This window comes from Rissa tridactyla, chromosome 4 (assembly GCF_028500815.1).
Source record: "Rissa tridactyla isolate bRisTri1 chromosome 4, bRisTri1.patW.cur.20221130, whole genome shotgun sequence".
Lineage (NCBI taxonomy): Eukaryota > Metazoa > Chordata > Aves > Charadriiformes > Laridae > Rissa > Rissa tridactyla.
In genome coordinates, this window is record NC_071469.1 from 4,903,410 (window position 1) to 4,918,048 (window position 14,639).

At 44.2% G+C, this 14,639-nt stretch overlaps 1 protein-coding gene and 1 long non-coding RNA gene across 2 annotated transcripts in view; one reads left to right on the forward strand and one right to left on the reverse strand.

Annotated features, from left to right (window-relative positions):
- The window catches only part of NAV2 (neuron navigator 2), a 434,285-nt gene that overhangs the window by 162,480 nt on the left and 257,166 nt on the right, over positions 1-14,639 (forward strand). The gene's annotated exons all lie outside the window — the stretch shown is intronic.
- Positions 1,598-5,089, reverse strand: LOC128908053 (uncharacterized). The gene is made up of 3 exons (XR_008465840.1): positions 4,820-5,089; positions 3,639-3,776; positions 1,598-2,127 (listed from the first exon to the last, which is right to left on the reverse strand). It is a non-coding gene; the product is annotated as an uncharacterized LOC128908053 (long non-coding RNA).

Sequence of the window (14,639 nt, forward strand, 5' to 3'; positions counted from 1 at the left end):
AAAGTGATTTTGCGCGTTTAGGTTAAAATACTGCATCTCTTTTTCTCGGCACCCTAAAATGCTTGTCTTTTATTATATACTATAATAATTTTTAACTAAGAAATACCTGAGATTTTAAAGCTATATTCTAGGATACGCTGACTGTGAATTAGCCAAAACCAGTGAAATGAGTTGTGCAGCAAACCCGATTAATCTTTACTTTTTGCTGCAGTGCTTTAAAATAAAAACGCCAAACTTTCCCATGATCTTTAAGAAGAACGGTCCCCACAGCAGGGACTTCAGAAGGAAAACTCTTATTGTTAGCTCACAGCGGGGGATCAACTCCCAGCAAGCCAGGAGGATAATACTATCAGTAAATTGAGCAAATGTCCTTGCCTCGCCAATCAGCTAGTATTTGAAGGGTATTATCCGTGCTAAACTTGTCATCCACTTCAAATGGAAGTTGGACCGCAAAGGTGCAGTACTCTACTTAACATGACTTTTGAAGAGTTGCCTCTGCAGTTCAGGGGTTGGATTTAATTCTTAGAGATAGAACTCTGCTGCAGCTTTATTTAATCTCTCTTTATTTGCTCTACCATTCTCCAGTTTATGATCCAGTCGGTGTGTAAGGGAACTACTAATGAATAAGCGAAGTAAACAGGAAACATCTTGGAGGAAAAAAAAAAGAAAAGCTGCAAAGCTGAATATCGGTCAGATTCAGTAAACTTCTGTCTTGAAGTAATCAGAAAATAGCTGGCGCTACTGTATGTCAAGGAGCAGGAGTAACCTTTTTGACGTGGAATAGAGAGAGTGATGTGCTAGAACGTCTAGTGGGATCGTGAGCTGCCCTCTCTAGCCAGTGCATTCCACCTAATCAGTGTATGAATTGTAAAACCTTCTGTTTGTTGTTGCTGTCGGTTACGCATTGGACTCCTCTCTTTTGTCCTGTTATAGTCATTTTAAAGCCGGAAGAACCCAAATATTTGTTAGTCTCATAAAAACTATTGCTGCCTCATCCAAAGACTTGACTATCCAAACCTCTTGCAGCCATTAAATAGGAACCGCAGTCTTCAACAGCGTTAACTGAAGTCAACGGATACAGCATACAAGGCGCGTTTTCCCCTTTTAACATGTATATAATAAATCTATCTCTAAATATGTAAATATATACGTTATATATACCATGTGAGTGGAGGGAGAATGTGTGTGGGGGGGGTGTGTGCTGAAACGATCTGACACTTTGATGTAGTTGCTGTAACAGACCAGAAAATTATTTCTTTATTAAGTCTTTTATTTTACCAATCTATTGACATTTCCCTGAAACGCAGGTGGAGGAGACGTCTTCTGAGGATAAAGCCACCAAGCAGGGTCTGCTGTTGGCGTATTGCACGGGGCAGGGGTCATGACTTAGACTTGGTTGTGGTTCCTTATGGCTTATTTGTCTTCTCTAGGTTATCAGCTCTCTTTCTCTTCTAGCAAAACACATGCATATTTGATCAGTCTGCGTCCGGAATTCATCCTTTCTACTCCAGCGTGTGTGAAAGACTGGCAGCGGGGGATTTCCACCTATGGCATGTCTCGCCGCCTAACTGTGCATTACAGATCAGCAGCTTGTCACATCGGTGAGGTATTATGGTCTAAAACTGCAGTTTTATGAACCAGAAAGCGCTGTACGTCTGAACCAGAGGTGATTTAGTAAATTAGAGAGTACCTCCTGCTCCTCATTTCAAAGTAAAAATGAGTTTTTGTGAAAGAACTGACTTAAACTGAGATGAAAGAAATGCAGCTGTTTGATAACTCAACTGCATCCCCACAAACATGTCGCTCTGGCTTTTGAAGGCGTTGCCTTTAGCAAGCCCAACAGGGTGAAAGCCCAAAGCATCGAGGGGCTGCTGGAAGTGGAGCGAGTGGTTACCCGCAGTCCGTTCTCCTTAAGATATAAAGGGAACCAATATCTCAGCTTAGAATACAGGCAGTGACTTTTTGCCTGCCTAGAGAATCAGTTTTGACCAGGTACGGCATTTCTCTTTACGTCGTGTTCCAAGTCCCAGAACCCTGAAGAAAGACGTGGGTTGTTACACAGCTGTTGAACTTCATCCTGGAAACGGTCCCGTTTCACTCAGGGAGTTTCTGGGAGTGACTGGGGCGCTAAGGAGAGAGAAAGGAAACCAAACGAGTGTTCAAATTTCTTCAGTAAAATCTCATGTACCAGTTCTATAGAAAGAAGATAAGAACAAAATGTCTTTGCCCGGAGTTTTTAATCGGAAATTAAAAAACATTTTTAAAACACTCATTATTTCCTCCCTAGTAGGACGTGACTGACTTAGTCTCCTGTGAAAGATCTTTGACAGTGCTCGTGTGTTAGTATTTTTGTCACTCTTTGTGCGTGAGGTGATTAGTAATTCTGATGTTTCCAAACAGAAGCCTGACTAAAATCAATCCTGACACGAATTACTGTCTGGACTTTCCCTATCAATAGATCAGCTTCCCTTGAAACTGTGATATTTAGCTCTGACAAGGTTGTCTCTGGTGATCCGGATGATCAGAATGATCCTAACTTCCAAATATATTTTCATATTAAACTCCGCTAAAGAAACCGGTTATTTTTCAGCGTTTTCAAATCTTCGTACTTACACGGGTAAGAGGTAGCAATTGACAGAAAGAAATGAAGGGAAACGCTTGAGAAATGTCCTAGCTTTTGAGAAACAACGCCCTAATATTTCCAGGTGGCTCGGCAAGAGACATGAAATGTTAATTTCCTTCTTTGGGATTTGGGAATTTGTGCTTTGTGGAAATCTTGTAAGATAATCTAAACTGACTGGAGTCTGGTCCCATGCATTGATTATGATAAATTAATGAAGGAGCTAAGAGGAAAGTCCAATTGAAAAAATGTACTAACAGTGAACAAAGGAATTGTCTCTAAATCCTGGGCGACGTGTGGTTTTTTTCTCTTTAGGGAGGAAGGGTCCAATGTTGCTGTGGGAATCACTTTATTAGGCATGACACCTATAATGAGGGCTTTTGCCCATTAGTTTAATCTACTTTAAAAGGAAGAGAAGGGAAAACAAAAATTCTGGCACTATCCTAAATACCGTGTTCTTCATATCTATCATGCTGTCAACGCAGCCCAAAGGATAGATACAGCGTCTGTCGGGGGCGGTGCTGAGGAACTGGGGTTTTCACCTTGTTCTACACCAACGCCGTTGCTTTGGTGCTCTGGCCGGCTGGCTCGTGTGAGGATGCCGCAGCATGAGCCACGAATTTCTTAGTTTTTCATTGTCAGAGCAAGGGGGATGCAGTTCAGATTATGAACTATCATTTACAGACCCATTTAGAAAGTGCAAATCAATGTAAGGTTTTATTTAATTTAAAAAAATCTGTATCTTGCATTAAAAGTAGGCATATTTTTGTGTGAAATGAGTACTTCTCTAAAGCAGCGGGCAACAGGGGAGATTTATTGTGGGGATGTCTGAGGCGTTAACTGTTTTGAGTCTTGTGAAAATATACCCGAAGGGCAGTACCGCAGACCTACTGACCTAGAAATGGTAGCGGCTATCCTTTGACAAAGTCAGAAAGTACAGCACTGTACAGCAAAGGGCTTTGGGGTTTTAAAATAAAAAGTAATTGAACCAGACTTGCCCTCAGATGACCCGGCTTACCATGTGTTTAGAAGTCCCTGTTGCTCCATGAGAAAACACTTTGAGTTTCTGACTCCGCGGACGGAGAGAGCGAAGTTTGCAGCTGAGACAACACGCCTGGTCTCTAGGAAACGTTTCCACTCGCTCTGCTGTTCACGCCTGGGGCAAGGCGAGGTATTAATTCGCTGACAAAATTTCACACTTAGTACCGATCAAAACAGGCCCGGCTTAATACAATTACTGCCATTCAGACAATCTTAAGAACTTTGTGAAGCTTTTTAATTCAGCCGTTGTATGTGCTGGCTGAAGTGAAGGTGGAGCCTTCTAGGAGGACACCTCACCTGCATGTGTGAACCACAGGAGGAGAGGAAGGGGTGGCATTATCAACCCCCAAGAGAGAGGGGGGAATACCTCGTATGGCCTGGAATAGCGTGTGTTTCCCTGGTGGTTTTCTCCCTTACAGGATTTTCTCATATTCTGTGGGAAAAATGGCAGCAGCTGAATCCACAAGAAGAAAAAGACAATCTGATTCATAGAATCATAGAATGAATCATAGACTAGTTTAGATTGAAAGAGATCTTAAAGCCCACCCAGTGCCACCCCCTGCCCTGGGCAGGGACACCTCCCACCAGCCCAGGTTGCTCCAAGCCCCGTCCAACCTGGCCTTGAACCCCTCCAGGGATGGGGCAGCCACAGCTTCTCTGGGCAACCTGGGCCAGGGGCTCACCGCCCTCAGAGCGAAAAATTTCTTTCTGATATCTAATCTAAATCTATCTTCTTCCAGTTTGAAGCCGTTACCTCTCATCCTATCACCACATGCCCTGCTAAAAAGTCCTTCTCCAGCTTTCTTGTAGGCCCCCTTCAGATTACTGTTAATTACTATTGCCAACATAATTATTGCCAACAAATTTCAGGAACGCGCACCTTGCGAGCGTGTTTTTGATAGAATGGAGTTCCTCGGACTGCATTTCCTTACCCAGGTCTATATAGCTATTATTATAGCTAAAGCTATTGCGTTTACAATCTCCCAACAAACAGCAGAAACACGCAGTATGGTGTGGAAAATGAGTTCGTGAGACAAAGTAGATTTTGGAAAATACCAGTTGAAGAGTTTGGTCTTTGGAACAAGAGTGTGTAAAAAGGTATTTTCCAGGTAAGGTGCTGGTATGGGATGGCTCCCCGTGAAGTTAAAGGTTACTGACCTGATTGTGAATGAACCAACAAGAAAAGATGTGTTGGAGAGAATATTATGAGAGGTGAATCTTGCTGTCACAGCGCTGAAGCAGTTGAACAGCAAGATACAAGACACCAGATTAGAGAGCTCTTAGTCCAGTGCAGAGATTTATGAGTTGGGTTTTGTGGCTGGTGTTTTACAAAAGGCAAAATTATGCTCACTGCTCCTCTATAAAAATCTCTGAATCTGTAAAAGTAGATGCTGTGCTGTTAGAAGTGTAAGAATTACAGGTGGCTGAGGCAATATCTCTTTTTCAACATTTCTTGCAGGAACACGGAAGCTCAAGCTTAATGAAATTTGTATTTCTTTTGGATCATCCTTGAGTTTTTTGAAATGAAGTAACCTTACTTAAATCCGTGTAATCTGAATACACGATCACTCCGAACACTCTGGATAACATCCCGGAACATTTTATCTTTTAGTATTGCAAGAAAAGACTTTCTCATTCCTTTCATTGCAGATAATACTTGTACTGCAGCAGTTCGGGAGTATTTTATTTGATGGAGCCCATGTTTACGGGAGAAAATTTTGTTAATTTAGTCCGCAGCAGATATAACAGTGAGCTCCTTCTGCTGAACGTGTGCTGCTTCCCCTTGTAGAGCGCTGCGATCCAGAAGCAAGGCTTGGTTTCTATAGGCAGTACGTTTCTTCTGAGCATCTCAGATGCCAAATGTGTCTGTCAGCCTCCACACGCATTTTGGGGTAGTTTTCAGGATCAAGTTAACTTCCACGCATCTGTGGATTCGCGATAAGATCAAGTCACAATTAAGTCCCTGCAACATTTAAGCGGGTTTGTTTCCCTTTATAGTTAGGTGCTTGGCTAAGAATGAGTAATTCAGTATATTACCACATGATCTCTTGCCTCTAGAGTGGGAGGATTTAAACTCAGGTTAAAAAAGAGAGGGATCAATGGGTATTCCAAATCATTGTGCCAGCCTCTCTGCGGTAGTGCGATGGCTGATAAAAGTACAGCCTTGACAGCCTTAGGTCTGAGTTTGAAAACTTGCACGTGTTCCTGAGGAAAAAGCCATTATTGCTGAAGGCCTATTTTATATATCTCTACTGTTCTCTTTGTGGGTCGACTCCACCCTCTGTCTGAAGCCCCAGGATTGAATGCTGAACTGAAAAAACCCCCGTTTGCCTACCACCTTGGGGCTGCTGAAAGGAAGTGCTGTAGTTCTGACAGTTGTATTTTATAAATATTGCACCGAGGTCAAACGTAGGCAAGCACGTTGTAAAAATATATGGCAAAGATTTAGAGATTTCCTGGCAATAATTTTATCGTGTCCTGTTTTATTAGTTCTTGTGTTTCTCAAGAGGTTGCTTCATTCGTACAGTACTAGTTTTCGATACAGAATTCATTAGGCAAGGGCAGCATAGGAAAGTTGTGTGTGACTTGCTCTTAGGAATTCGTTTTCCTCCAAAGTCCCATTGTAGTATTGTTTTCCTGCTCCAAGGCTTTACATACTCCATTTAGTCTGCATAAAAAGACTTACTGATGTGGATGGTTAGGAGAATGCATCAGCAGGGTTTTTTTCTTTCTCTTTCAGTTCGCGTTCATTGAAACCTAGGAATTACGCAAACATGTTTGCCCTTCTGGATTTATTTGAAACAGGAATAAGCTGCTCAGCTTCAGGACAAGAATAATTTTTGTCAGTATTTTTTCCCTTTTATGATATGAAAAACTGATTCAGATGATTATTGCAGGAGGGGCTGGTGTCACCTCAAGTTTTTGAGACTGTTCTTGATGTGTCTTTAAGTAGCTGGGGAGAACCCATAATTGAAATTAGGCTGGGACATCCAACGAGGCGCTCTCTACAGTGGAAGACACTTAACTCAGTAAGCAAAAGTAACTTAGGAGCGGGAGGTGTTGATTCAGAAGGCAAGTTTTCATTGCTGACCATCACTATCTCACTTGTGGGACTTTGCATCTGCATGTCCATCGGCTCTTATCTTCAGATTTAGTACTCGGGGGAGACGGTCTGTTTGCTTTGCGCTCCTACAGACTACGTTTATGCTGCTAAATACGAGCCAGGGAGCAAGCTCGGCTGCAGTGCTGCTGATTGTCCCTCCTCTGTTAGCAAGCTCTGGGGCAATATATGCCAGGGACTGTTCCTCCTTGGCTCCCTTTGTCCTGCACCATCCTCCAGCGCTACCTCAACACGTTTTGGAACCTCAGGCACCCCTTGATGCCCCTTACGCCGCAGCCCAGGGCATGAAACACACATCCCAAAATTCCCTGCCATAAAACTTACTGGCTGCAATGCAGTCATCCCGTTATTTCAGGCACTTAACGGCCCGTGAATGATTCCTGGCCCTGTTTTATTTAGCTGTAGTCAAGGAGACTAGAGAGATTGGGCCGTGATTCACAAGCGGAGATAAAGCTGGCAGAGTCTGTTTTTTTTCCTCGTCCCCAGGGAAACAGAAAGCCGCTTTAAGTGAATGGGCAATTTCTGCTCAAGATGGAAGTTCATTGGTACTTAAAGATGCAGCATCGCCGAGTGCCGGTCACTAGCGCTGGGTATCAACCCTCAGTTCCTGCGCTGCAGTTGGGGCTTCCCCTGTGGCCATTTGCCGAGTAGCGACAGCCACGGCTTTTCCCAAAATCCTGCTCTACCATGACAGAGCTTCACACAATTTGGGGCTGTTGGCAGCGATTTCTACGTGCAGCCCCTGACAAGCTGGGTTTGGAAGAGCTCAGAATAGAACTAGCTCATTGCTTTGTAGCCCGTGCAAACGATGTCAGGGGAATCTCACCTCTGTTTCCTCGGCCAGTGTCGGTGTGCTCTCCTGCCAGCCGCTGCCTGGGAATTCCTGGGAATAAGGACTTCACGTGATGTGACTGAACTTGGCAGAGGCTCCCCAAATCCTGACTGCTCGATCCAGCAAAATGTCCCTGTCTCTGCTCGCTCAGAGTCTGAAACAAGAGAGCTAGACTTTCTGTTTGTCCTCGTGTGACATAATTTTTAATAACTCTGGTAAAATAGCAGGTATTCGGGTCATTTCATAGTCTATTGTTTTGAGGGAATGAAAGCCTCTTCCACCCTTTCCTTCCTCCCCTGTGTTAGGATAAGCATAAAGCAAACCATTTAAGGTGAGGCAGGTCCTTAGAAGGGAAAAGTCCTTGCTTTCGGTGGAGGTTTGAGGAGATGCTGGGGCTGAGCTTAGCTAATAAGCCTGACTTGGTATCTCTGCAGGCCGGCTGACTTGTCAGAAGGCTGCTGGTGGCCATTCATCATTTCAGGCTTAACGCTTTTGATCTTCAGAGGCCGGATGCTTTTCCCTCGTGCGGGATGACAAGTCCCATCCGTGGTATGGAAGTGAGAGCACGCGCTGCCTGCTGGCCCGGTGACTCCTCCGATGAGTCAGAGGATTTGCCCGTTAACTGACGAACCCCGTGCGTGCTCCTCAGAGGTTGCCAGCTCCGTTTCTGCCTGAATAGCCTTCCTGAATAATTGTTTACTTTTGAATTACAGGAACACGCTTCAGCATCCAAAAAGTAATAGAGAAAGGCAGAGTTGCTGGGAATTAACCAAGCATGTGCCGTCAATTCAGTGTATTTTTTTTTTTTCTCCCTAGTAGTATTTTTTAATTATGCCAGTACTTAGGACATGTAATGCTTATGAGATTTACCAGGCTCGGAAACTTTGGAAAGTGGGTTGAAACGTGCAGCACAAGCAGCAGCAGCAAGGTTGTCTTCACATACATTGACCTCACTGAGAGCCAGGTGCTTCACGTTGGGTGCTCTTCACTTCTTACCCTTTAATCAGTCTGTATTTATTGTGACCTGGACAGTTTTGCATTAAGAACTGAATATATCTTCAAGAAATAGTCAATAGCTTTCTAGAATGTTGTTTTATTTTCTCCTCAAAGACTCCTGTTCATTGGTTATTTGGGGAGAGTGGAAATGGTAACTTCACTGCAAGAATTGCCCTGTAGTAGAATCAGGTCATCTGCTTCTTTGCATATTGGCAGTTGCCCTTTTTGTACAATAATACCGTGATAGCTTGATTTTTTTAAACACGGGTGGAGGGGTTGGATAGCTATTTGTATTATTGAAAAAGTGAACGCCATTTCCGGTCTCAGGGTAGGAATTTACTCAGACATCTCACCTCTGCGTAATTTTGAGGAACTTTCTGTGGTGCTGCGTAGAATATCTTTCACTGAGAAGTAAATTCATCTTTCGCTAGACCTTTGCAGTGTAGACTTACACATTTGAACTGATTACCTCAGGCTCCTTTTATCGTTAAAGAATAGAAATAAGCATTTTTAGGATGTGATTCACCTGAACTATTTCAGGTACACGCTGTGGGACGAGCTCAAGTATGTTGCAGCAGCGCTCTTTCTCCCCTTTGATGGCAAAGGGAGTTCTAGCTGGCCCTGGCTTTCAGCATATCATAATTATAATCATTCTTGCTGTGTACGGCCTGTGTCCTACATGGATTTTGTTATGTGCGAGGTGATCTTTTGTGAAGCTAACTCCTCCGCTAATACGGCCTTCAAACATCCTGGGCATCTATTGTTGTGCTTGCAAGTACGTTAAGACCAGCTCTATTTTTCTTCTTTTATACTTTTTAATACTTTTCTGCTCTTCACGCTTGTACACTCCTTCAGCAACAGGAGGATTATAGATCAGCTCAGTCTGCCTTGTGTGATTGAACCCTGCAAGTTCCTTCAAACCATTGAAATTCGAGTGTGGGGTTGCCTTGGAAATAGCAAATACAGGAATGATGTGTAGCAACTGCAGGAAAAAATGTGAGAGAAAATGTCTTGCGTGGTTGAAAGAAATAGTCATATCGATCAAAAATATGGGAAGAAATTAAGCTTGTATGGTGATTTTTTATTTTTAGTGTCCGTTTTGCCTAGTAACAGCTGATGTAGGTGAGATGAAACCCTGTATGTGCCTGGGCTGTTGCAGTTTTCCTGTCTTAATTAACCTGTTTGGTTCTCCGCAAGTAAACCATATATTCTTAAATAGGGCTGCCCGACTGCTTGCTGCTCGGCTGGGCCATCAAACTCTCTCTGATGCCCTTTTCAATAGACCTGAAGATCCGATCATACTCATACAAGTCTGAAATACGCTGTAATTGGTCTAAAGAGGTGGCCCAATAAAGCTATTTAGATTGTATTTCAAAGCTTAGATTTACTTTTTTTATCCATGCCTCATGCAGCTCTCTATTTGGTTCTTTGTAGAGGATGAGTAGCAATACAGCTAGAAATGATAGTCAGGCTTCTAACTCTGACCAGTAAAGACCAGGGAAGAGGATATGTGGTCTGAGAATAACTAAAGTCTTTGGTTTGGCTTCAATGATCTGCATGTCTAAATGATGATATTCTAAAATGGAAAGAATGATGATAAGAAAATGTCTCCTGTGCATGAATGCAGAAGGAAAAGAATTGTTTGCTTTTGATCTGTTGTTTTCCTAGCTCGACTGACAGTTGGCTGGGAATTATTGGATGTGCTGCGTCGCCAGTCGTCGTTTCCTTCATCTGGAACACACAGACTTGTTTATACAGGAACACGTTTCTTCTTCAAACACAGTGGACACGAGTGTCTCTTCTCCACAGAGGAATAGTTGATGGTTATATCCCAAAGGCTATAAATATGCTATAGTCTACAGCATACGGGCTTAAGCCTTGATTTAGTTCCTGGTGATGAAGTCAGTCATCCATAATGTCCACATAAGGTGCTAAATAACTGAAGGAGTAAGTCTGTGGCCTGTGTTTTGAAATTGGAAAAGAAATTAAATTGTTATATTAAGAATCACCTACCGGGTGACGGCGAGAGAGGGTACGTCGCTCCTCTGACGTACCTGCTTCTCCCAGAGACCAGCAGCTCCCTGGGGTGAAGCTACTAAGGAGCTACCGTTAGTTTTGCCTGAGATTTGATCTTTATCTTTTGTTTGGACTGACCTTTGCTGTTGCATATTATGAATAGGATTAGTTTTAGTCCAGCTGCATCCACTGAGGACAAAAGCAGAAACTCCCATTAGCCTGTAATCACACTTAGATGCCAGATACCCATTTCACCATATTAATGTACAGGTGAGGTTATGGATGCAGCAAAGATGTCAGTCCTAGACTCAGAAAACCTGAGTTTTAGGGGTTTTTTTTGTCCTGGCTCAGACACAAACCTCAGTGACTTTTGGTGGGTGTGGGGCAGTATCCATTCTCTCTTCTACTCTCTATTTAAAATTAATAGCTCCACGCTGTCGGCTTAATATAGCTCAGTTTTTCTCACCGCACAATCCCGGAATGTCTTCGGGTATTGTCAGCCACGAACACAGGAAATAATCCCTCATTATGCTGAATTATCTAGACACAGCACAGGCCGGCGAGGCTGGTGCTTACAGAGTGGCGGATTGACAAGGGCTTCCTGCGTAGTACGGGAAAGTCCAGGCACCCGAGATTAAACCGCAGCAGCAGATCCAAATTTCGTCTCAACGGCTGTGAGGAGCTGATGCAAAACTCCCAATCCAACAAAAATAAAATGCCAGCTTTTGGCCTCTGGCAAGAGTTGCCCTTAAGAAAGGTATCCAGTAAGCTGTTCTTTACATGGCATGTCGTATTTTCAGCCCATTTAGGTTTTTGAGAGGGAAAAATCCTGAGGGATACGGCTTTTCCTAGAGGCAGTGTGCGTCACGCGACTCCGTGTATTACTTCTCCTGTCGCTATCGCTGCAAACTTCACTCCTGGTGTTCCGTTAGCAGCACGTTTCCACTGAATAAATCAAATACGGAGCATAATGTTTAGTGGTGGCTGATCCTGTGCGGTGGTAACAAGGTAGAGATGTTCTGTATCCCAGGATCTGCGTGGCACTTCAGTCTGGAAAACTGGAAGGAAAAATTAAGATCGTTTCTCGAAGAAACGAGCAGCCCCGCAGCAATATTCTCAGTCGCAGTTCGCTGTGTGGGATGTGCTGTGATGCAGGGAACTCTAATTTCTGAAGAATTTCTCAATTCTCTGAAAGAGGGTTAGTTGTCAAATTGACATTAAATACCGAGGGGGATACCAGCCGTACCCAGCATGGGGTGGTCCCAACACCTCAGCAGGGACACTCCGTGCCAATGGCATACAAAATTGTGCCCCGGTCACTTTCTGGTGGATTGTATCTTTCTCTGTCTCTCCTTTACCCTATTTGTTTCATGTCTTTAGAGTCCCGTGGTTTGAGTCTGGATCATTTGTTGTTTTCTGACTCCTCCGTGTTGGCTCAGTTGGCAGATGAGATGGTGGAAATGGGGATGGATGGTTGATGGCGGGCCCTGAGTGTGGCTTACGCGTACTTCAGCAATGGTTGCATTTTGCAAGTGGTTGTATTGAGGAGAGTGAAGTTGGGGTCTGGCTGAATTTGGCACCAATGCATACTGGCCTTGCTTTCTCTGGGGTTTGTGGGGTTTGTTGTAGATACGATTTGGTTTTGGCTCTTTTAATAGGAGACATTTTGTATGCAATCTCACCATCGGAAATCTAGCTGTTCCCTTTAAAATGTATTCTTTCAGTCATGTATGAACTTGACAGTAAAAGAGAAATATAAGAGCTTCTAGGCCATTGAATCCTAACCCCTGTGAGATGCCTGTTGGTGCTTTCCTCTTCTCCCGTTTCCCACCAAGGGAAAGTCCTGAATTGCAAGCACTTAACCTGTGCTGCTCTAACTTTTAGAGTTAGAGGGGAACAGAATCATGGGATTCTTCATCAAAAGGGTTGTCAGGCATTGGAACCAGCTGCCCAGGGAAGTGGTTGAGTCACCATCCTTGGAGGTATTTAAAAGGTGTGTAGATGTTGTGCCGAGGGACATGGTTCAGTGGTGGTTTTGGTAGTGTTAGGTTTACGGTTGGACTTGATGATCTTAAAGGTGTTTTCCAACCTAAATGATGCTATGATTTTTGGGCAGGGCCCAAAGCACAGGGGTAGCTGCAGGGCCAGGAACCCTATGCCTGGCGCTGCAGCTGGTGCGGTACCCCGATGCCTTAGCTCGGGTGCCCAGCGCTGTCTGAGGACGTCAGCAGGAGCTGCATCACCAAGCGCTAACAATGGGTAACTTCACGTAGTCTTGTATTACGATATGTGCCTTTTCCCCATCCTGCCTCCTTGGTGGAATCGGCTTTCAGTGAAGAAATTTCTTTAAAGCCTTTACAACTGAAATAAGCTTCTAATGTAATGGTGCTTTTGTACCATTTGCCTCCCTAGCCAGACCTACGAACTCCCGTTGTGTTGAACTGGCCTTAGGTTAGATGTTGACAGGCAGGCAAGGGACACTTTAACTTTTTGCTCTCCCATTCTGCCATTTAAGAATGGTGCGATAAGTAAGTCCTTGATGTTTCTGTATGTGTGTTAGAAATTATTCTGTATGGTTGGGCACTAGAAAAAATATTCCATGTCATCTGTTTATCAAGACTATATCCATTTTTTTTCTTACCATCTCTGTGAAGTTTCAGCGCACCCTCAGCAAATTTGCTGATGACACCAAGCTGTGTGGTGCAGTCGACATGCTGGAGGGAAGGGATGCCATCCAGAGGGACCTGGACATGCTTGAGAGGTGGGCCCGTGCAAATCTCATCAAGTTCAACCAGGTCCTGCACCTGGGTCGTGGCAATTCCAGGCACAAATAAGGTTGTGCGGAGAATGGCTTGAGAACAGCCCTGAGGAGAAGGACTTGGGGGTGCTGGTGCACAAGAAGCTCAACGTGAGCTGTCAATGTCCACTTGCAGCCCAGAAAGCCAACAGCATCCTGGGCTGCATCAAAAGAAGTATGGGCAGCAGGTCGAGGGAGGGGATTCTACCACTCCGCTCTACTCTGGTGAGACCTCACCTGGAGTATTGTGTCCTGCTCTGGAGTCCTCAGCACAAGAAGGACATGGACCTGTTGGAGCAGGTCCAGCGGAGGGCCACAAAGATGATCAGAGGGCTGGAACACCTCTGCTGGGAGGACAGGCTGAGAGAGCTGGGGGTGTTCAGCCTGGAGAAGAGAAGGCTCCGGGGAGACCTTAGAGCCCCTTCCAGTCCCTAAAGGGGGCCTACAGGAAGGATGGGGAGGGACTCTTGATCAGGAAGTGTAGTGATAGGACGAGGTATAACAGTTTTAAACTGAAAGAGGGGAGATTTAGATTAGGTATTAGGAAGAAATTCTTGACTGTGAGTGTGGTGAGACACTGGCCCAGGCTGCGCAGGGAAGTTGTGGCTGCCCCATCCCTGGAGGGGTTCAAGGCCAGGTTCGATGGGGCTTTGAGCAACCTGGTCTAGTGGGAGGTGTCCCTGCCCAGGGCAGGGGGCTGGAACGAGATGGTCTTTAAGGTCCTTTCTAACCCAAATCGTTCTATGATTCTAAGTCACCATCTCCCCAACTCCCTGAAGTAACCTGAGAAAAGGTTATTCCTTACTGATGCTAAACATAAGTCCTGTGCATAAGCAAAATTATAATGTTTAAGCATCTAATCCTGTATATATCCATAGATATCACTGGTATCCAAGCAATCTGTTTTTGTTTTCTTGGCTCTTGCATTATTTATAGGCTGCAATCATCTCCTGGACAAAAAATTCCACATGGCTAGATAGCAGCTCTCTTGGGATAAATCACCACTGTTTTGTTTAATACAAATGACTTCTATTTTAAAGCCTAGGATTGTCCACATGTTTTTCTGTTGCTGCTTAGTTCAAATTTATCCATCCCCCAGATCCTTGTGATCCCCCTTAAGGTACTTAGTGCAAGAAGATCCCCCCTGTAGCCTTCTCATCTTCAAATACATACGCTTAAGCGCCTCATCCCGTCATCTTAGCAAAGGCCCTCCCTA